The sequence below is a fragment of the Orcinus orca genome, chromosome 17, assembly GCF_937001465.1.
Source record: "Orcinus orca chromosome 17, mOrcOrc1.1, whole genome shotgun sequence".
Classification (NCBI taxonomy): Eukaryota; Metazoa; Chordata; class Mammalia; order Artiodactyla; family Delphinidae; genus Orcinus; species Orcinus orca.
Genome location: NC_064575.1, coordinates 16,303,191 through 16,317,386, shown reverse-complemented (window position 1 = coordinate 16,317,386; position 14,196 = coordinate 16,303,191). Strand labels below are relative to the sequence as shown.

General features: G+C 35.7%; 1 pseudogene; it reads right to left on the bottom strand.

Moving 5' to 3' along the window:
* Positions 1–5,411: 5,411 nt before the first annotated feature.
* Positions 5,412–5,767, bottom strand: LOC101275957 (40S ribosomal protein S20-like; annotated as a pseudogene).
* Positions 5,768–14,196: the final 8,429 nt, after the last annotated feature.

The following is a 14,196-nucleotide window of genomic DNA, read 5'->3' as shown; positions in this document are numbered from 1 at the left end:
ATTCCTCTTGCATTTTCCTGATATAGCCCTAGAGTTAACTGTTCCTCCAAATTTTTTTTTGGCAGGTTGGTATTTAGAAACTAAGATCTGGGCGTTAGGTGTGCTCATGACTACTAGAGTGTCACTGCTTCTAGGCCCTCTCAGTGAAGTTAGGCTCCCCACCACTGCTTATTTTTAATTTCTTTCTCTGACAGGGAGAAACATGGTTCCCATCATCTACAATTAATTTAAGTATTTGCTCAACCCTCCTACACATGTAAAGTAGTTTCAGAATTGCTAACCAAATGAGAAACTAAATTTACTGACTAGAATACAATTTCTATGTACAGTTCTTTTTTGTCTTTAGCCTGAGAGTATCCAATCAAACACTCTTCCAAAGTAATTTAGGTCTGTTTCCTTTTCCCTACTCCCTCCAGAGAAGTTATGTCATACATTTGTAATACAGTTATAATACAGTTTATCTCAGTCTTCTTCCTGTCCTAGAATCTTCCAATATCCTGATTAATTTTCTAAAAAATTGCACTTTGTAGCCAACCCCTACTCCCTCTACAACATATAACAACCACTCATCTGTTTTCAATTCCAATAGTTTTACCTTTTCCAGAATGCCATGTATTTGTAATCATGATATACGTAACCTTTTGCGTCTGGTCTTTTTCACTTAGTAAAATGCAAGTAAGAGTCACCCATGTTGTTGTGTGAATCAACAGCTGAACAGTTGAATTAACAATTTCCTCCTTTTTTGCTGCTAGGTAGTATTCCATTTTATGTACACAGATTATTTATCTCTTTACGTGTGTTTCCAGTTTTTTTGTGATTTATGAATAAAGCTGTTATAAATATTCATATACAAATTTCTGTGTGAACGTACGTTTTCTATTTACTTGGGTAGATTTCAAGGAGTACGATTGCTGGGTAGTATGAAAAATAGACATATAACAATAAAAAAAACTGACAAACAATTTTCCATCATTTCTCACCAGCAATGAATGAGAATTCCTGGTGCTCCTTGCTAGCATTTGTTATTGTCAGGTTTTTGTGTTCTTGTTGTTTTAACCAATCTGTTAAGTGTGCAGTGGCATTTCATTTTTTTAATTTGTATTTCCCCAATGACTAGTAATGTTAAGGTTTTGCTGTCCATTTATCTTTGGAGAATATCTGCTCAGATCATACAGAATTTCTTCTATGTTTTCTTCTGGAATTTTTATATTTCTACATTTTACATCTATGATCTATTTTGAGTTAATTTTTGTGAAAATGTGAGGTTCATGTGTCCAGGTTCATTTTTTGCATATGGATGTCCAATTGTTCCAACACCATTTGTTGAAAAAACTATTCTTTCTCCAGTGAATTGTCTTTGCATCTTTTTCAAAAAATCAGTTGACTATATTTATGTGGGTCTAATTTTGCATTTTCTATTCTGTTCCATTGATCTGTATCTATCCTTTCACTATACTACACTGTCTTGATATTTGTAGTTTTATATTGATTGAGATCAGGTAGTATAGTCTTCCAACTCTGTTCTTCTTTTGTTGAAAATTGTTTTGTCTATTCTACGACTTAGTCTTTTCACATGAATTTTAGAATCAGTTTGTTGACATCTATAGAATATTTGCTGGAATCTTTATTGAGACTGTGTTGACTTGATACACTGGGGATGAACCTGGTATATATCCCCATTTATTTAGATCTTCTTTGATTTCTTTCATCACTATTTCATAGATTTTCATCATACAGATCCTGCACATATTTCTTCTAGCTTTATGCATAAGTACTTCCTTTAGGGGAGGAGGTGCTATTGTAAATGCTATTCTAATTGTTCATTGCTAGTAAATAAGAATACAATCGACTGACCTTATATTTTGATACCATACTAACTTCTGTAATTAGTTCCAGGAAAGTTAGTGTAGATTCTTGGGTTTTCTACATCAACAGTCATGATGTCTATGAAATGAAACAGTTTTATTTCTTCTTTTCTCATTTGTATCCCTGTTTTTATCTTTCCTGCCTTATTGCACTGGCTAGGATTTCCAAATAGTGTTGAATAGGACTGAGGAAAGAAAACATACTTGCCTCATTCTTGATCTTGGAAGAAAAATGTCATCTCTCACCATTCAACATAATATAGGCAATAGGTTTGTTTCTGTTTTGGGGGCTTTTTTTTGGGGGGGGGGCGGTGTTTATCTTTTGGTTTTTTGGTAGATGCCCTTTACTAGGTTAAGGAAATTCCTTTATTCCACTAGTTTACTAAGTGTTTTTATTATGAAAGAATGTAGACATTTATTAAATGCTTTTACAGCATCTATTGAGATGATCATTTGGTGTTTCTCTTATAGCCTGTGAATGCATCAAATTATATTAATTGGTTATGAAATGTGAAACCAGCCTTGTATTTCTGGGATGAAATTCACTTGGTCATGATAGATTATAATTTTTATCCATTGCTGAATGCAATTTGCTCATATTTTATTGGGAAATTTTGGTCTATAGTCATAAGATATTGCTCTGTAGTCTTCTTTCTTTGGTTTTGGTATTAGAGTAATGTTGGCTTGTAGAATGAATTATTAAGTGTGCCCCTTCTATTCTCTGGAAGAAAATTTGAGGAACTGGCATTATTTCCTCCTTGAATATTTGGTAGAACTTGTCAGGGAAACTATCTGGGTCAAAAGTTTTCTTTTTTGAAAGGTTTTTCACTATAACTTCAATTTTGTTCATTGATATGGGATTTTTCAGGTTATTTGTGCTTCTTTGGTGAGTTTTAATAGTTTGTGTCTATCAAGGAATTGATTCATTTCATCTAAACTGTTAAATTGATGAAATTAAAGTTGTCCACGTACAATATCTATCCTTTAATGTCTGTGAAACCAGTAGTGATATCTCCCATTTTCTTCCTGATATTACTCCTCTTCTCTTCTTGATCAGCCTGACTAGAAGTCTATCAATTTTATGATGTCTTCAAAGAATCAGCTTTAGATTCCTTTCATTTTCTCTATCTTTTTCTGTTTCCAATTCATTGATTTCTCCTCTAATCTATATTATTTCCTTAGTTTTGGGCTTAATTTAATCTTCTTCTTCTAGTTTCTTAAGGCAGAAACTCAGACTGTTGATTGGAGATATTAAGTATTTAATGCTATAAATTTCCCTCTAAGCACTGCTTTAGGGGCATCTCACAACTTTCGATAACTTGTATTTTCATTATCATTCAGTTCCAGATACATTTTAAAAAATAAACTTTTAATTTTACAATTTCAGGTTCACAGAAAATTATGAAAATAATACAAACAGTTCTCATATACCCCACACCCAATTTCCCTTATTATTAACATCTTTTATTAATGGTACATTTGTTTGGGGCAACTATGAATAAAGCTGCTACAAACATTCATGTGCAAGCTTTTGTGTGAACACGTTTTAAAATCAACTGGATAAATACCTAGGAGTTTGATCTCGAGGTTGTATAAGACGACTATGTTTAGCTTCGTAAGAAATTGCCAAACTGTCTCTTGAAGTAGCTTTATCATCTTGCATTCCAACAAATAATGAGAGTTCTTGTTACTCATCCTTGCCTGCAATTGGTATTGTCAGGGTTTTAAAAAAAAAATTTAACCATTTGAATAGGCATGTAATGGTATCTTGTTTTAATGTGAAATTCCCGAATGACAAACGATGTTGAGCATCTTTTCATATGCTTATTTGCATCTGTATATTTTCTTTGGTGAGGTTTCTGTTAAGATCATTTGCCCTGTTTTAATTGGCTTATTTATTTTCCTATTATTGAGAGTTCAAAATATTTTAAAATTTCCCTTGAGACTTCCTTTTGGATTCATGGCTTATTTAGAAATGTATTGTTTAATTTCCAAATATTTGGAAATATTCCACCTATCTTTTATATTGATTTCTAATATAATTCCATAATGATCTGAGAACATACTTGGTATCATGTCTGTTCTTTTAAATTTGTTAAAGTTCACTTTGTGACCCAGAATATGGTTCATGTTAGTGAATGTTCCATGTGCACCTAAGAAGAATGTGTATTCTGAAGTTCTTTGGTGGAGTGATAATGTTAACTATGTCAAATTGGTTGACATAGTTGGTAGAACAAATCAGGTCATTTATATCCCTATTTTTTTTTTTTTTTTTTTTTTGCCTAACTGTTATATCAATAACTATAAAGGAGGGTTGGAGTTACCAATGATAATTATAGATTTGTCCATTTGTCCTCTCAGATTCATCAGTTTTTGCCTCATGTATTTTGAAGCTGTGCTCTTAGGTGTGTATACCTTTAGGACTGTTAGGTCCATTTGCAGAACTTACCACTTTATCATTATGTAATGTTCTATTTTATTTCTGATAATATTCTTTTTCTGAAGTCTATTTTGACTGAATTTAATGAAAACCCAGTTTTGGCTTTTCTGGGGGGAGACAGGCCACAGTGTTTGACTGGTACAGGTATCCTCCCGTTTATACCACTTCCCTTTTATGAAAGCCCTACATTAGTACCTGTTTTTGCTGATTAAGAAATCTGAAGAGGATTTTTGCTCTTCTGAAAAAAGGCAAAAGTCAAAAGGGGAGAAGGAAGAGATAAGGGGCAAGATAGGGGTAAGGGATTAAGATACACAAACTACTATGTATAAAATAAATAAGCAACAAGGATATATTGTAGAGCACAGGGAAATACAGCCATTATTTTGTAATAACTTTAAATGGAGTACTGTCTATAAAAATACTGAATAACTATGTTGTACACCCAAAACTAATATAACATTGCAAACCAACTATACTTTAATAAAAAAATAAATAGCGTTCAGCATTATTTTGCAGCATAGAGGCAGTGCACCCCCAGCAGAGAGAGTGGCACTACCAAGCTCCTTCCCAAGGAACTACACTGAGCATCTCAGCCTCAAGCCACCATAGCTTTGAACTGTGTGACCATCTGTGCTTTATCTCGATTTATTTTTTGCATCTGTTAGCAAGATGTGTCCTAAGGTAATTACTTCTTTGCTTTAAGCCATTTTGGCTTACGAAAGGTTTCATAGGAACACTCTACTTTTGGATAGCCGGGGGTGGGGGGTGCCTGTATATGCTTTTACTTTTAACCTATCTATGTCTTTATATTTAAAGTGAGTCTCCTATGGACAACATATAAGTGAGTCTTCTTTCTAAATTCAGTCTAGCAACCTGCCTTTTTACTGATGTATTTAGACATTTAAAGTGATTATTGTTATGGTTGGCTTAAAATCTACTATCTTGCTGGCTGTTTTCTATTTGTTCCATTTGGCCTTTCTTTTTTGTTCACTTTCTGCCTTTTCTGAATGACTAAGCATTTTACGATCTATTTTATCTCCTACAATTACTTATTATTTATACCTCTTTTAAAAATGATTAATAATCAATTTATTAAAATAGTTGATTTAAGCAACTACAACGATGACCTCAATCTCTAATCCTGGCTCAATGATAGAAGTAATCTGCTTAACACTCTCAGGAGGATTGTCCAAGTCAATGAGTCACTGTGAATTCTCACCTGGAAATGCTCCCAAGTCTTAGAACCTTCACCACAAAGAGTTTATCTCACAGTGATTCTCAGTCCTGGTAGACATCCGAAACAGTCCTTTCACTTTAAGGTCCTTTTCCTTCGAGCCTGTGATCAAATCAGCACACACCTTCCCCCCAGGGATTTTACATGGCGGACAGTTAGGGTAATTCTTACTCAGTGAACCACCCCTTCTGGGTCCACTGGTGTAGTTCCAGTAGCTTTAAAAGCCATGGCTGTCACACGGCAGGAGCATAACTTTGTGACTGACTTCTTCCTCAGCAAGAAGGAACTGTGGTGAGTCAGGAGCAGTGGCCACAGTATCTTCCTTGCGGAAGCTTGATACATTTTTTAACACTTAACTTTTTAATGGTTAATGAGTTTTCCTTCAAATAGTATTATGTCATTTCATATACAATGTAACAGGACATTCTCAAGTCCTCCCATTCCTTGTGTCACTGTGGTCATACATTTCACTTTTATTTATGGAATAAACACATTATTACAAATTTTGCTTTAAATAGTTAGCTTTTACAGCAACGAAAAATTAAAAATATATTCCATTTTAGCTTCATTCTTCATTCTTTGTATAAATCCAAGTATCTGGTATCATATTTCTTCTACCTGAAAAACTTCCTTTAACATTTCTTGCAGAGTAGATCTGTGCTAACGAGTTACCTCAAGTTTTTTTTGTCTGGGAAAGGCTTTGTTTCTGCCTCACCTTTGAAAGATATTTTTCACTGGATATAAGTCAGGTTATTTTCCTTTTCAGAACTTTATAGACATCATTCCATTGCCTTCTTATTTACATGGTTTCTAGTGACAAGTCTGCTGTAATTCTCTTCCTTGTTCATTAATGTAACATTAATTTTTCCTCTGGCTGCCTTCAAGGTTTTCTCTCCGTCTTTGGCTTTTGGGAGTTAGAATATGATGTTCATAGGTGCTGAGTTTTTAAAAAATTCTTACTCATCTTCAAATATTTTTTCTGCCCTCTTCTCTTTTTGTTCCCCTGGAGTTCCATTTATGCATGTTAGGTCATTTGGTATTGGCCTTTAGCCCTTGGATGCTCTATTTTTATCATTCTTTTTTTTTCTCTTTGTGTTTCACTTTGTGTTTCACTTTGTGTAGTTTCTGTCGATCTATCTCCGTTTTCAAGCTCATTGGCTCTTCACCTACCTCAAATCTACTGGTAAAATATTTGAAAGCATTCTTCATCTCTGTTACTGAATTATTCTTTTCTAGGATTTTCATTTTTATAGTTTCCATGTCTCTGCTAAAAGTATCTACTCAACCATGCATGTTGTCTACCTTTTCCATTAGAGCCTTTAACATATTAACCATAACTACTTTAAATTCCCCATTGGATAGGTCCAACATCTAAGTCATATCTGAGTCTGGCTCTGCTGACTCCTTTGTCATTTTAAGCTGTGGTGTTTTTTCCCCTCTTTGTATGCCTAAAGTTTTTTGTTTAAAGTTGGATGTACTGTACAAGACAATAGATACTGAGATAAATAATTGTTATACGTGGAGATGGGCACACCTTTCCTTCTGTTGGGCTGTTAATATAGGGGTTCATGCCCATCAAGTCAGGAGTTGGGCTGGGTTTGAAGCTTGCTTCCTGCTTGGCTCTGGGTCTCCCACCTGGTTTAGGTTTTCTTCCTTTGTGCAACAGACAGAGATTCTCTCTCTTGCAGCTCTCCCAGCTGAATTCCACTCTTAATTTTATTTGGCAATGATAGGGTAATGAAGGTGGAGGAGTGGGGGAAGGAGGTACTGTCTGATGTTCTTACTAAGCCTCAGATTTAGGCAGGCATCGCGAACCTGGGTCTTGGGTCTGTGACGTTCTCAAGTACTCCTGTTCCTTCTCCAGGGGTAATACTGGGTCTATAGAATCCCAGCCATCCCCCAGAGGTCTTAGTCTATACCTTTCTTGCCTTTCCCTGCATATTCAGCCTTTTGTTCCTCCGAGGTGATACAGAAGATGAATCTGGCAGTGTTTTGGCAGTGGCTTCTGTTCTCTCCCCTGCTCCAGCCAGTATCACAGGGGAAGTTTTCTTAAGCCTCTCCCCACTCTGCCCTGTGAGTTCCTAGAGGAAAATCATTCATGAGATTGTGACCCCCCTACACACACATATGTCTGCAGCCCCAGGGACTTCACACTCCCACCCAACCTTCAGAAATTCATTAAAAATTTCTAGCTGAATCTTCTCTTTGGCTTACATGGATTTGGCAACATCTTTCTTTGCAAGTACTTGTCTCTCCCCATATTTCAGGGTAGTTGTTTGCCTTGCAAACTCAGTTCTCTCATGGGTTCAAACGTCATTAATTTCCAGCTTGTCAGCTTTTTCTCTTGTTGTTTGTGTAGAAGTGATAGTCTTTTCAGCACTCTTTATTTCCAAATTGAAATAAGAAGTCTTATTCTACAAAGAGGCAATTTGACCCATCCCACATATCGCTAATAAAACAGGTAAAGGGCCTACAAGTTTTTAAAAGGAAAAAAAACCTAGTCTCCGGTTCCTGCCATGTAACTAATTAACCAGGAGTGTGACTTCAAGCAAGAAAAATGGACTGGTAAGACTTAATTAGACCCATCACTCCAAAAGGATCAAATGGTGTAACTATGTGAAAGTGATCTAAAAAGTATTAAAAAAAAAGATATGGGATGAATGCAAAGTATGAACTTCTATTTTATTCTTTAGTTGAAGACTGTATGATAAAAATAAAATAGGTGCTTTACGTCTGGCCACATAAAGATTCAGATCAGTTCAGCAACATTTAATGAGTACCTACTATATGTTAAACTCTGTCCTAGTCATTTCTCCACCTGGGGAATGAAAAGGACACAGTCTGTGCCCTTAAAGAGTTTTTAGCCCAGCAGAGAAGACAAATTATGTTTAATTTGACTCAACCATTTAATTATAAATATCTGAAACTAACATCTGTCCACTTCATTTTTAGAAGAAAACTGAGTAACACAATATACACATATGAAAATAAATTTTTAAAATTAAATTAGTCCACATTAGGATCCTATTTTAAATTACAAAAAAATGACAACTAATTTTCTCTCAAAATATTACCCTGATTAAAAATTCATTAAATATGAGAATTCTTCTTAAAACTAAAGGAATATTTTACTCTTTAAGCAATTAATTTCTATCTCAGATATTGTAGTAGCATGCATTAAAGAGTTAAAATCTGTCATCACCAGGGAAATTACATTAATAATACTTAGTTTTAAACAAAAACAACATTTTTTTGTATTACTTAGGTAGTTCCTTAAATGATTTACTCTTTTTTTCCATTAGGTCATTTATAATTGAGGGGTTCCTAAGCCGAACAGTTAGATGCAAAAACATGTGTTCAAAGTTGAGACAGAAATGGCAAATGGCCACATTCTTAAGATCATGTAATTGAATGAAATAGGGAATTCAATACCTCAGCAGATGACAAGTTCAAGGATGACCCTGTTTTAGCAAAAGCTAAGTTGGAACACATGAAACCATCAGATTTTGAGTTTTCATGTGAATCATTTTGGAGCACAAGGATTTAATGAATGTATGAGAATGTGTCCTTGGATTAGAATGCATTCCTACAGAATGAGAATAAGAAATATGAGAAATATTAAACAGAAACAAATGCAGCATTGTTAATTTCTTACGATGTGACTAAAAGACTTGAAGTGAAGGATTCCTGTGACTTCAGAGGTGGGTTACTTTCCCACAATGCACCTGCATGTAAAAGACAACTGTAAACAGTATATGATTCTGTTCAGAGTCTGTTCACAAGCCACCATCAAGCTTGGCTCAGTCCTCTTTACACAGTGCTAGGTTTGTCTTCTGGAACTAATTACATTAAAAATTCAAACCTGCTTATGCTTTGGGCTCAACAGTAGAATTACCTAAAAACAGATATCTATATCTATACATATATGGGTATATAAAAATTATGAATTTGAGAGCATTTTTGATACTCAAAAATGTTTGAAATTAAATCAATTGTAATTTAAAACTCAGTTGGTAAATGGAAATATTCTATCTTCAGTTCATGTGAGTTATTTCATCAAACATAACAATAGATGATGAGTTAAATAGTTAACATAATTAATTCAGACCTTGCTCTGTTTATAACAAAGGCAAGTCAAACGCCTGCAAGAACTGTGAACTTTTCTATGGTTCAGGGTCAATCTGAACAAGGGTACCAGCTGTTCCATTAGATAATGTCTTGGATAAAGTCACTCTTGAATGAAAATTTTCACTTTGTAATAAGGCCTCACAACTGAAATGACAAAAAAAAAAAAAAGATGATGACAAATATCTGAGATAATCCAGAAATGAATTCTTTTCCATGACCAAATTTATCTTCTAAGCCAAGAAAGAAATAATTAGCATTTTGCCAGACTCTACACTTTTGCAGTGGTTTAGAAATAATACAGTATTAGTACAATGAGAACATTATATTCAAAGTGAGAAAGCAGTTTACTGTGATCTTACTTCCCACCCTCAAGAGAAATAAAAATGAACAGCTACTTTTAATTTTCAGACCTATTTGACAACTCGAAAAATTAGGACATTCAATGCAAAAATCATACTGGAATTGTTTCTTGTTCCTTCTAAAAGTGTCATTCTTTCATCTTCCAAACACCTATCCATTGGTTATGAGAGGAAAGGAAAAATATACTTGTCCGTAATAGAAACACAGGTGGGAATGTTAATAAACTTATTCTTTTATTTATTTATTTAATTTTTTATTTTTTGGCCGTACCGCGCAGCTTGCGGAATCTTAGTTCCCCAACTAGGGATCAAACGTGGGCCTGGCAGTGAAAGTGCCGAGTCCTGATGACTGGGCCGCCAGCGAATTCCCTTGACAGATGTATTCTGATAGCAGCTGCTCTTGAGGCGGTAATGAGATTTAAAGAATATACTTTACTTGTACAGCCAAAACTTGCTAACCACTTGAAATGGTTAGCTATATAAATGAGAGGTTATTTTTAGATTTTCTTTTTATATTGCAGGTTTTCTTTTTTAGATGGCAGAAAATCACACAATAGTTTGATAAATTTCCTTCACCCGAGTCATAACGATTGCTGGGAATTGAGTAGCAGTGTTGGAGATTTGCTAATAGTAAATCATGTTCTTTATTGCAACTGTGGCTTTACAATGATTTGAATTATGCTGGGATTCTGTTCTAGACAATCTGAAATCAAACAGGAGAATGTTAATTTCTTGCAACCAAGACATCTCATACCACAATATGATACGCATGGCTGCTATACAGTAATAGCCAAGCAACATTTTTTAAGCAGAGAGCAGTTACTGTTCTTTTTCAAGGCAGATGTTTCCCAGATTTGCTATTGTCACTCATTAAGAAAGTAAGAAGTCTGTGAGTTATGATAATGTGAGGTATGATATTGTACATGAAATCACATCCATAAAACACCACGGATTTTCTCTAATTCTTCCTTTGCTTGCTTTAATTGGTTCAGTGTGACTGTTCTTCTGTTAGTGTAGAAATACTTATGTTGTCTGTGTGATAAAATGTAACCACACAGAGAAAATAGGTAGGTGGTGGGACTTCTGTTAAAGGAAGTAGGAAGGAGGGTAGATATTTTAGTTAATAGGACTCATATCTTCTAAAAGTGTGTTGTTTTAAAGTAATTATGAAGAGAAATTATTTGGGGTATTTTATGAGACTTAGCACATATTGAATTTGGGGAACAATGTGCATACTTTGGAGGAATTCAAAGCACTGTACAAATACTATCCAATGAACGTTTTCATGTAACAGAACAGAGGAGGTCTTACTGTGGCCATAGTTTACTGGAGCAAACACCGTTCAAACAGCTTGATAGTGACTACGAAGCACTTAATGAGGCAGAACAATGAGTAGAGCAAAGCCTGGAATTTTTTACCTCCTAGAGACTTAGTTTAATGCCTAAATTATCAGAAAAATAATATGTTGATCTACCAAGGAGCAACTGTAATTTTCAACCTAAAGTATAACTCCTTAAAGCTATCTCCTTGCCTAAAGTGATCTCAAAATTCGAAATTGGATAGATGAGATATGTAATACCTTGGTTAATAATCTATTGTTGACCTGATTGACATTACCATCCATTTAAAAAGTTATGATAATTTATCATCCTTTTTCTCTTTCTTTCATTTCTTCTAAATGTTTGAGTAGAAATATCTTCATTTTAAAAGTTGAGATTTTTAATAGCTGCCATTAAAAATATGTATCTTTTTAGGGACTTCCCTGGTGGTGCAGTGGTTAAGAATCCGCCTGCCAATGCAGGGGACACGGTTCAAGCCCTGGTCCAGGAAGATCCCACGTGCCACGGAGCAACTAAGCCCGTGAGCCACAACTGCTGAGCCTTCGTGCCACAACTACTGAAGCCCACGCACCTAGAGTCCGTTCTCTGCAAAGAAGAGAAGCCACCGCAATGAGAAGCCCGCGCACTGCAATGAAGAGTAGACCCCGCTCGCCTCAACTAGAGAAAGCCCATGCGCAGCAATGAAGACCCAGTGCAGCCAAAAATAAATTAATTAATTTAAAAAAATATATATATATACATCTTTTTAAAAAATTGATTGACTCTATAGGGGTCATTAGTGGTGAGAGAGGTTTCTATTTTCCCACAGCAGTGGCTCATGGTACCTGTGCAGGGCTACCAGCTGGCCTGCTGCTCAGAACAGAATTTGCAAACCCACATTTCAGATTGCCTCAATGTTGCAATGTGAGATGCCTTACAGAAATAAAAACACAATAGCTTAAGAGACAATCAGTGGAAATACAAGGATGACTCTTTCACAAAACTTTAAATGAGAAGCCTTTAAAAGGTACTATTTTTCTCAAACAAGTGAAGAATGATGGCAAGGCCCACATACTACTCATGACGCTTGCACAATTTAATGCAAAGCACTGAACAAAATATTAAGCCTTCTAGTACAGAAGACTCATAATTCAGTAACAACACCTCCTGCACATAACTTTCAGAAGTAGCACTTAGGAATTCATATACCAAATGCAAACCCACAGACTCAGCTATCGGTATAACAATAATGGCTCCAAGTTTAGTAATTCCAAGTATGAGTATTATGCATGTTTCTTCTTTTTTCCCGTTATACTAGAACCATAAAACTTATTTCCATCCAGGCAGCCATAATGTAGAGCCAATTTATTATGATTATAATGACACAAAGAAGGGGGGCCTATGGGTCAAGAGGAAGGGACTTCACAAATATAGAATCACCTCTTTGCACTGATGTCAACACCAAGGGGATTCTGAGGCTGACTGGGGATCCCAGATGTCATGGATGAGATTTCTATACAGATGAACTGCTGAGCTCTTGACTGGATTTTCTAATGCCTTCAATGACACTCCACAGCTAAACTCTACTCAGCTCTGATCTGAGTCGAGTTTGCGGCAAGGGCAATGGTGAACTGAGAAACCCCATGCTGAAAGGGAACTGCAGTCTGCAGAAAGATGCTGGACTTATTACCTTTTGATGACACTGTTCCTCTACAAAATAAGTGATTCTGGCACCAGGTAGATTGATATTATCGGTAACAACCTGTAATTAGGTAAGCTCTGGAACCAAGAAGAGGCAGCTAGAGTTCATGAATTAGCTTCTGACCACCCAGAACGCCTCCACACAGTGAGAGGTAACAGATGGAGACAAAATCTCAGCACATCTAACAATCTGTCACAATTGAGAGAGACTGTATTCTTGGCCAAAAGAGAACTTCTATCAGCAAAAGATAAATCTCTTTAAAGCAATCCAACTACAACTCACTGAGTGACTACTATGTACCGGGCATTATCCTAGGGTACTTCAAACAAATTATTTCACTTGATTCTCAAAAGTCTCTGAGAGAGATTATATTAACCCCTATTTTACAAACTGAGGTAAGTAATTACAGCTAGGAAGTGATGAAGCCCTCTTAGACAAGTTTGTCCTAGCCCAAAGCTCAAGCTCTTCCCACCGATACCCCACCCTGTGGTAGATTAAAGGTGGCGGCAAATACCTTGCTACTCTTCTAATTGAAGGATGGAGTCTAATTGTCTTTCCCCCTTGAATCTGGGTTGGCCTTAGGAACTTGCTTGACCATTAGAATCAGGTAAGGCTTTAATAAGTCTTGCAGCTTACACCTGAGACCTCTTGAACGATCCCTCATGAAGTCCTGAGCTGCCATGAGAGAACACGTAAAGAGGCCCCAAGACTAAATAGGAAGGGGCCCCAGCTGAACCCAGCCTTCCAGCCATCCCCATCAAGATGCCAGGCATAAGCCATCCTGGGCCAGCCAGACCAGGCCAGCCATCAGTTTAACATCTCCAAGTGACCTCAGCTGATGCCATATGGAGAAGAAAAATCATCCACTGATCTCTAGCTAAATTCCTGACAGACAACATCATAAGATGATAAAATGACTGCTGCTGTAAGCACAAAGTTTTGGGGTAAATATAATAAATAAATATTTATTTAGCAATAAATAACTGCAAAAAATTTTCTTCTGTGATATTGCTATACTATGAATCTAAAGTCAGCCTAGGGAAAAAAATAGCTTAATATTGCTGAAAAATAGAACATTCTCCTAACATCTGATAAATGAGATATGATTTTTTTGTTTTATTATTAAGTTAGGATATACTTTGGTGAATA